This window comes from Oncorhynchus tshawytscha, linkage group LG11, assembly GCF_018296145.1.
Source record: "Oncorhynchus tshawytscha isolate Ot180627B linkage group LG11, Otsh_v2.0, whole genome shotgun sequence".
NCBI classification, from domain to species: Eukaryota; Metazoa; Chordata; class Actinopteri; order Salmoniformes; family Salmonidae; genus Oncorhynchus; species Oncorhynchus tshawytscha.
In genome coordinates this window covers 3,159,663-3,169,498 of record NC_056439.1, presented here as the reverse complement: position 1 = coordinate 3,169,498, position 9,836 = coordinate 3,159,663, and positions in this window count along the sequence as shown.

Below are 9,836 nucleotides of genomic sequence, written 5' to 3'. Positions count from 1 at the left end.
ACCCTTTGACTGTGTACGCTATATTTACGAAGGAAGTCCCCTATATACACCTCTCAAACACTGCTCTCAAAACTACCAAATGGCATTTCAAAGCCCCGATCCATAGTGTGTATATTAACCATAGAGTTCATCTGAGCCTGTCCGTGTATAGATAGACTGGAGTAAATCGACTCCAGACACAACATGACCCTCGACCTCTAGCGGAGTGTGCTTTATGTGCTGTAAATGAAAAGGGAGAGCATCACAGGGGCCGTCAGCAGAGAGATACAGGGCCCTTGGAGCTGCATGGGAGAGGGGTCAATCTGAGAAGGTTTAGAGAGTAGTGATGCAATGTGTACCCTGACCCCTTTTTAGCTCTCCATAGCGCGGGGAGACAAGGGACCATGTCAAGGAGGGAGAATGTATAACTCAACTGTATCTGTCTTCCTCAGACTCATTTCAGGGCCTATGGGGAAAAAAGCATAGCAATGCCAAATACTAGGCTAAATTGGATGGAGAACTGGTTCATGATTGAATGGTTGGTAACCTACTTTAGATGATACGATCCATTGGCTTAATCATGCATTTAGTACCAGCTTTTTCAGTAAAACACATGTTCGTACTAATTAAGATATGATTAATAGCCTACCTATCATTGTTGCAACAACCATGGGGTTATTCTACATTGAGAACCTATAACTACAACTGTGCCAAAAGGAGCTCCAAGCGCCTTCCATTACTCTTATTATATAAAAGCAATATTATTTAATAAAATCCTACATGTAAGTTATATTATTTCATAGGAATCGTCGTGTTTAATTGACTGACATAAATTGCTTTCTGATAAGGCAGATTCTTAACTTGAGTAAAGCGAGAACGCACGAGTTGACCCTGTAAATCAGTCGATGAAGATTTGTGCCAAACAATCGATTTACGCGCATAGTGAGGAAGGATGGGACAAAAGATATGAAAATAAGGATTACAGTTAGTTCACCACACTGACCATAAAATTGTACATACAACATGAATATGTAGGTGTCTTATTATTATTTATGCACTTTGTAGTCATTTGCAACATTAAATGGAAATTGTGATTGTTTATTATTCTGCACTATTTTTACTTTTATTTATTACGCAACTTATTAGCCTAGCTCATACATGTTCATTTATTGGGCCATACCGTTCATTTAATTTAGTCTAGGTGTATTTGAAACTGAAATGTATGATGAAATTAGATGTTTTTTTCTACCTTCCAATGAACAGGCTGTATTTGATTCTGCTCTGTTCCCATAGCCTAATCAGGGTTTCCGATAGTTGATGCTGTTTATACAGGTAACATTTTTTTTCGGTGTGGCTGACACCAAGGTTGCCTTTCATTTGGAATGATTGATGAAGTCCTTACGGCTCTCCATATTCTGCAGTTTGTCAACACAACTACCTGCTGAGGGAGCGGGACGCCACGCTGTCGCTGCTGAGACGCGCAGTCTCTGGATGAAACCCGGGGAGATGTGGGTAGGCTTCGAACCCTTAGCCTAGCCTACATTATAAAACTATACGCTGTACTTTTACTACTAATAATAATTGTAATATAACATTTACCAACATTCATATTGGCTATTATTGAGGAACAGTAGGCCTATTCTAAAATTAACCTTCAGAATAGGCCATATACAAAATGCAGTCTGAGAGTTCAAGATAAACTCTACCTAAATTTATGATTTTTTTTTTAGCAAACGTATAATATCTTTCTGGATAGGTTACGGCGAATGTGGAGTTCCATTTACCAGACTTTTGGTCATGTAAATCAAAAACGGATGCTAATCTGAAAGAAGCCAGGCATATACTGCACAGGTATAATAAAAGTAATACAAAATATCATTGTCATTACTATAGTCTAATAGACCCCCCAAAAAAATGAAAAGAAGAAGAATAGGGAAGAATACGAATATTTCGATTCTGGAAATAGGCCTATCTACTATTTCGTCTAGTTGACGCCAGCATGATGGGCCTACTTTCAATGGTCTCGTACACTTTGGCGAACTGACCATCAAACTCTAAACGTGATCATGCCGGACTAATTGTGTTCATCCGAAACACAGCATTTTGCAATACTATTCATGACATCACAGTTTGAAAAGAGGCAAGAGGGGGGAAATGGCACCGCATGCATCTCCTTTCATTATTTTGGTATGGAACCACCAATAATGTTTTCTACCCAAAGTTTTAAATGTGCTTTGGCATCTTTATTATTGGCGTTACCCTCACGCAAGGCTTCCTCGGGTCCAAATGTCAAGCAGATGCCAAAGTTGGGGATGTTCTTAACAATCTGAAACCGCACCTCCCAATTCAAAGCCCAAACCCAACGCTCTTGGAAATTGGAAATTCGGTTCCCATAGCCTTTTTTCTTTTTTTTGTGTAATTTTACAATTTATGGTTTAGGATTATTGGGTTTTTCATGATTTTCTGCTCTTTTTTATGTCCTAAAATAGATCTCAATCAATCTGACATTGAAATATTGTGATGTCAACAGACAGCAGTTATAGAAAGGCAGGAGTTTTGAGTGTTTGTTTTGTTTACCGATTTGATCCATGAGTATAGGCCTATATTGTCTGCAGTTTGTTTCTAAAGCATGCCAATAACTCCATCTGACTGCAAACGTGCACTGATTACGTTACGGAAGTTTTGGTTGGATCCACTCGGCCCCATAACAACCCTGCGCACAAGGGGATGTGTCAATAAGGTTTTAAAAGCATATGAATACACCTGGAAATGATGGTGAAGATAATTTCAAGAAATCACGTTAACTAGGGGTAGTCCTTTGAAAGAAATGAATTACCCATCGGTAGTCCCGCAATGATGGTGCTTGTAGCTGCCCTCTCTGTCTCCGGGTCTTCTTTAGTGCTCTTGAGAACTCTATTTCCTATCGAAAAAGCATCGAATTGCGATTATTTTAGGGAGTTACATGGCATGATAATAATATAATTATTTGCAATAGCATCGTTATAAGATGTATCTAATAAGTTCTCAATACTTAAACAAAGTATATTGGTTGTAGGGAATAAAGCAATTTACGTGATATATAACGAGATGTCCTTATGATCATTCTTTCAACATCATTTTCTATGATGAAAATATTTCAAAAATATATTCTATTATCCTTATGAAATACGTCAGTTCACGTAAATAAATTAAAAGCAGAAACATTATCACAAACAATATTTCCCCTCGCACGTATCAAGTAGCCTTATTGGCCATATCATAAATAATTATGATACGATATTATACTGATATGATTACCTGCTATAATTGCTTGTTAGTCCGCTTAAATGTCACATTTGATTTGATCAAGAAACTGTACAAGAGATAACGGACTTTAGTTCTGTCAGAGGTTTAAAGAACGGTAATCTCCAGATGGCCTTCTAATTGAAAATGGGCTGCCTTATTTTGTCCTTAAAGGTAACAAATGAAAGACGTACGAGGACTTGATTTTTATGACCGTTATGTCAAGCATGGGGAAGTCCTTTCAAGGAAGATGGAGGAGTATTGTAGCCCACTGAATGTTTATTTATATAAATGAACGAATCCTACATTTGTTATATGGTTACATGGATACAAATTGTTGTTGGGTGGGGAAGATTAAAACAATATCCTACCCTTTTTCTGACCTGACAGAGCAGCAGCAAGTTGGTTGCAGTTGATACTAATGTCATAGTCCATCCCAAAAACAAAATGGTATAAAAAGTTAGCAAAAATCTGAAATCTTCTAATGATAATGTAAATAAATGTATGTTCTCATAATGAATTACAATATGTCCAGGTATAGCCTCTGTACACTATACTGGCTATGGGGCGGCAGGGTAGCCTAGTGGTTAGAGCGTTAGCCTAGTGGTTAGAGCATTGGACTAGTAAGGTACAAATCTGTCGTTCTGCCCCTGAACAGGCAGTTAACCCACTGTTCCTAGGCCGTCATTGAAAATAAGAATTTGTTCTTAACTGACTTGCCTGGTTAAATAAAGGTTAAAAAAATAAATTTAAAAAATAAAAATGAAGCCAAGCCAGTGAAGCAACTAATTGTATAATATAAGTCCAGTACATACCATAAGTATATACACCCTAAACATAGCCCCATCTGCAAACAGGGTCATTCCCTCCATATCCCCATACACACTCTCTCTCTCTGTCTCCTATCCTGCAGACTAAAGTGTCCCTTATTTTCTGGAGTGGACAGAGAATCTTCTGGACATCCAACAGCTCGGGCCAGCTGTTGTCCAGCTGTGGGGAGCGATCAGTGACCAAGTCTCTATACCTATCATAGACATCCCATCACAGACACGAACCATAGGCTGATTCTCTATACCTGTCCTGTCATGGCTATGCTCTGATGAAGGGGAGTTAGGGAACAGTTGTCTTCTGTTTCATACAGGGAAGAAGGAAGGAGACTTCATATCCTATTGGAAAGGGTACTTTTTAAAACCTCGGTCTGGCACTCGACGGTACATTGGGATTCATTGGGAAGGAATATAGCTGCGAATATGACATGACAATCATTTTCAGCACCAGGACAGTGCTGTCATAGCCATGTACATAACCTAGTTGACTGTTGCAGTCCGTTCTCTCTCCTTATGGTTCTCGTTTCTGAGTCGAATACCTAAAGGTGAGTTCCTGATTCTAAGGCGAGTCCTGAATAAGCCATTAGGTGATGTAAGTGGTAGGGATATGTTTTATGGGATGTTTTTTTCCTGAGACCATATCTCTCTGACAACTTACATTACATTACTGCCTCCCCTCCCCCAAACGACATAAAGATATACTAGGGAGAGCCGCCCTGCCCAGACGTGACAGGCTGGGGTGTCTGACACTTGTCAGATTACAAGGAGGGGAGATCAGTGATCACTCTATAGGCTGTTGAGCTGTTGGGTGGAACTACTGCTTTAATCTATCTGCTTATACATCCCCATCATATCGCAATCGCTGCGCTGCTACTGTTACTAGATTGGCACTGAGAGATGGAGAATAGAATAGAATGGGCTGGAATGGAATGGAATGGAATAGAATTGGATAGAATGGGATAGAAAATAATACACCAAAATATTCACTCATTTGTCCACACATTATAACACACTGGAGTACATTTCCAACATTTGGAAATGAACTCTGCTGTAAATTTGGCAATAAGCTTTTATGGAAGGAGGCAGTTCCTTTCCGGATGGCGAGGGTCAACTTATTCAAAGGCTCTCTTCTGACATACTGCTGTACAACACCAGGCCATTCAGCCGCACTACGACAGTGTTCTTAGATCCTGAGTGCATCTCAAGAAGTGTGGCCCAGGCTTTACTGGCTATGCTATTGAACATTAAAAGCCCACAAGGCATAGGAGCGTAATCTATATAATAACCCATAAAGGTTTAATTTACAGAAAGCCCGCTTGTTTCTCACCTCAGTGTCTATGTCTTAAAATGTATCCTATTCCCTATATAGTGCACTACTTTTGACCAGGACCCATAGGGCTCTGGATAAAAGTAGCACACTGTGTAGGAAATGGGGTGACATTTGGGACGCAAACCAGTGAATTCCATAAGAGTTACATTGTATCAAGCGTCAAATCTAAACAGGATCTGCTGGGCTGGTTTCCAGCTAGGGGTTCCTCTAAAAGATCCGACAGGAAATGTGATGGAAACCACTGAAACACAATCTTCGGGTTAACGCTGTTTTCTGGCCTCGCGAGGGGCAAGTTTCTGTACTGAATGAAGAGGCAATAGGTTGGGGGGGAAAGGGGGAATATGACTTTCAGTGAATCGTCCAAAGTATGCAGTATAAAGGCAGGGTACCCTGGCATATTAAAGCAAGGGTGGGAAAGCTACCATAAGGTGTGTACATCCAATACACAGATGGGGTGGCACAGTCAAACACAGACCAACAGAGTGGTCAACCACATGTTGTGAGAGTTGTTATGAATGGCGTTAGTTGTAGTGGGGTGGGTGCCAATGTCCCCACTCTCCACAAGAGCTCATCAACTCCAATGCCCCCTGCTTCAAAGCACCAGGAGGGAGACCCAGAGATCCAACGAGACCTCGGTTGGGAGCAGCCCTCTGTGGGTATGGAGGGCACCAGAGCCAGGGTACCGGGCCCTCCTGGGGCCTCCGAGGTCCAGCCCTCAGCCTCTCTAAGGGCCCAGTTCTTCCAGGTTCCTTTGGCCCTCAGGCTAAAATAATATCCAGTGGCTCCAGTCACTGAGCCTGGTTAATGCATCTGTCCAAGGTCTGCAATTACCTGGTCATAACATTACCACAGCGTTGCCAGCCAACCAATCAGGGCAGGGCTTCTATAGGCTTCTAAACAGCGCACATTTCGCCAATGTCAAGCTGTTTGATCTCTGAGGGTAATATTGCTGAAAGAAACGTATCAGGAGAGAGAGGGGAGAGGCCGAAGAGATGTATTTTTGTATTCTACCTAGCGCCTCTTGTTTGGAGGTATCCACCTTCATCACAGACTGGGACATGCGAGGCATACTACACACACAACGGTGCAGGTTTACACGTATAGAGACACACACACAGACAGATAATCATGCATTATGTTTAGACACTTTTAGTAAGAAATAAATACTATGGGCACGTGTTCAAGATGTGTTGCTTATAAATCAATCTGACATTTTTCTTTTTTATATGTCAAGTAATTATTCAGCTCTAGTTTTTAGATATAAGCTATCCGTTATATACGTGGGGTTTTAAGATCATTCAAATGATCTAATTTCTGTAGGCCTATAGCTGCTCTGCGTTGTGCCTGAATGCCGCCTCTTCATTCTAGCTTAATGAAGCATGGACGTTTTGCTTGTTTGTGATTTGTACAAGTCCAGCGTCGCCTATGTACCATGTTTTGCTGCTGGTGCCTATGAGCACTGGTGGTATAGTACCTCGGTGTCTGCCGACTGAAAAACATAAAATGTCGCGTGATTAATCGTGCAATTACCAGGGTAATTTTCCCTCTTATCGGCGCCGGACTGCAGAGTGATTTGCTTTATTGACGTCCTTGTTTTCACACATTACTACATTGTAAAAAGTCAAGGTGCGTTAATAAAAGGCAGAGGTGAGCGCTGTGTAATTATAAAACACACACATTTGTAATCACGAGCCATCAAAGCGGTGAGACATAATTGTAATTACTATGACAACCGATTATGTTTGTTTTTCAGAATGATTTGTAACGGGTTTTTGATTTGTAATCGATTCGTTTAATCATAATTATCTTAATCAGAGGTAAATAATCACATTGAGGGGATGAATTAGTGCTTTAAGAAAGCCTAGAGGAACATTTTACCGCCTGGTTTATCATTATGTCCTTTACATAGAAATGAAAACATCCTTGATTTTGACCCACTCAACATGCAAGAAACATATGGCAAACTCTACTTAAGTAGGCCTAGCCTCGGTAAATGAACGTTTGCTTTGAAATGCAATGCAATAAGGCTTTATTGATATTGTAGACGACATTGGAACTAAATCTAGGCCAGAATTTTTTTTAAACAAGGTGACATTTACCCAGTTATTCTTTGTAATGATTAATGCGATACGTGTGCGCATATATATATACGCATATATATATATATATATATATTGTAGCCCAAGGTCCGGCGCACTATCGACTGTGCCGCAAAAGCAGACCCCACAATATATATATTGTAACGACCCTGTGTTTATAAGTGCGGAAATCGACTGCCTTTGCGGCACAGTCGATAGTGCGCCGGACCTTGGGCTACGAGGTCTAGGGTTCGAGACCTGCTCCCTGCATGTTTCATTACAATATATATATATATCCTTATTGCGTTTCACTTCAAAGCAAACATATTAATTTACCTGGGCTAGGCCTACTTAAGTAGATTTTGCTGGGTGATGGGCGATTTGAGATTTTTTTTTTAAACATGGGTAACAAACGTTGGAATTAAGACATTTACGTTTTTTTTAGGTACAGTTTATTAGAGATTGAATGAATGTATCAGTTTCCGTGTGTGTGTGTGTAATGTATATGCTGTACTTTTCCTATAATAGAACATCTATAGGCCTATCGTATATATTGAAGATTGAGGTGTCCCTTCGCAATCATCCGTGCAATGCAGACTCTTCCCCCCGTTGTTGGAAGAGGAGTAATCGGCTATATAGGCCAGTCAAGCATCCTCTTTACATAGCCAGAAAAGGCAAATTATTTGATTCAAAGTGACCATGAGTCCCATGGCATTCTTTTCAAACAAGGATTACGTCGTCACGAAATCAACGAATAAACTATTCAAATGAATATTAAACGGTTCACAATCATTCGATAGTGAATAGGTCCACTAAGAATTGAAAGTGAAAAAATCATGCTTTCAAAATAACGACACTGGGGAATAAATTCACATAGACAACAATGATGGGTTCAACAATTAGATTAACATTTTTTTTTACAGTTGCATTAAGGGTTTGTGAGCGAACTGTATGCAGTTTAGGTTGTTTATATTCCCTTATTTAACTTGGCAATACGGCCAGACAAATCAAAGGCACTACATAGGCTTAGAATACATCATACACAACAACATTCCTAGAACTTTAAACATTGCTTCGAGTTGTGCTCTTATAAGATGACGTATGCATGCCACATCGCTGTTTAAATGATGTTATAGGCCGAATAAATGAATCATGTTATTATTTTTAATAAATGAACGACACATTTTTTTCACTAGGGTCAAATAAGAACGGTAGGCTGATTCATTTAGAAAATAATGGAATGTAGTATATTTTACTCTATATATCTCGTATTTGCATGCGAAGGGAAATCCTACACACCACGAGCAAGGCATTTTGACACAAAACAGGCAAAAAGAATAACTTAATTAATTCCTGATCACATTTGGTATTGCATAAAAAAAAGCCTTTCTTCAATGAGAGCATGGATTTCTCTCCAATAGTTTTTGTGTTTCGTTTTCAGATGTTTTCATTATACACTTGCCTGACATATGAATTCAATTCATGAATAGCAAATCTGCACACAATATTGATGCAATACGCCATTTGCTGTTCTATCCTTCGATGCGTCAAGGACACATTACAAGAGCTGGTCACAACGATTTCAGACCAAATAATAAGTCAAATAAGAAATCCATTCACGTAAAATTGGCCTACACTCTTAGAAAACAGTCCCAGTAGTGATTGCATCATTTCCATATACATATACCATATACACTCTCAGAAAAAAAAAAGTTTCAGATAGATCCAAAAAGGCTTATCGGGTTGCGTCATATAGGGCACCTCTTAAGGGTTCTATATGGCGCCATGTATGAAGCAAGCAATATAACCCTTTTTGGTTCAATCCGGATTTTTTTTAAAGAGTGTATAGGTTTCGTTTATGCGAAAATGGTAGAATCACTCCTGGGACTTTTTTTTCTTCTGAAGTCGACCATCTTCTCATCGAATGTGGAAAAAACACCATTGCTACCCGTAAGGTAGACCACATTCTCTCTCTCTCTCTCTGCACCAAGGCATTGTCCAGGATCACTAGGTGGCGATAGAAACCCCCACTAAAACACAACGTGGTTTCAGAGAAACCTGCCAACCTTTCGCCTCAGTCGAAACAACCAAAACAAAAACATGTCCAAGTGTAAAGCAGCATTCAGAAAGAACACAACCTCCCTAATAAACAACATCAATTACTGTTTTTCTCTAGAACATGAGTTCATATTCTGTAGTTAACTGGCAGGCCTATTCCAGCTGCTCCTCCAATCAGATCCCACTGGGAGCACACTGGTTGAATCAAAGTTGTTTCCATGTCATTTCAATGAAAATACGTTGTCTGTGCCCAGTGGGATATCAACCATATATCAAGACCTG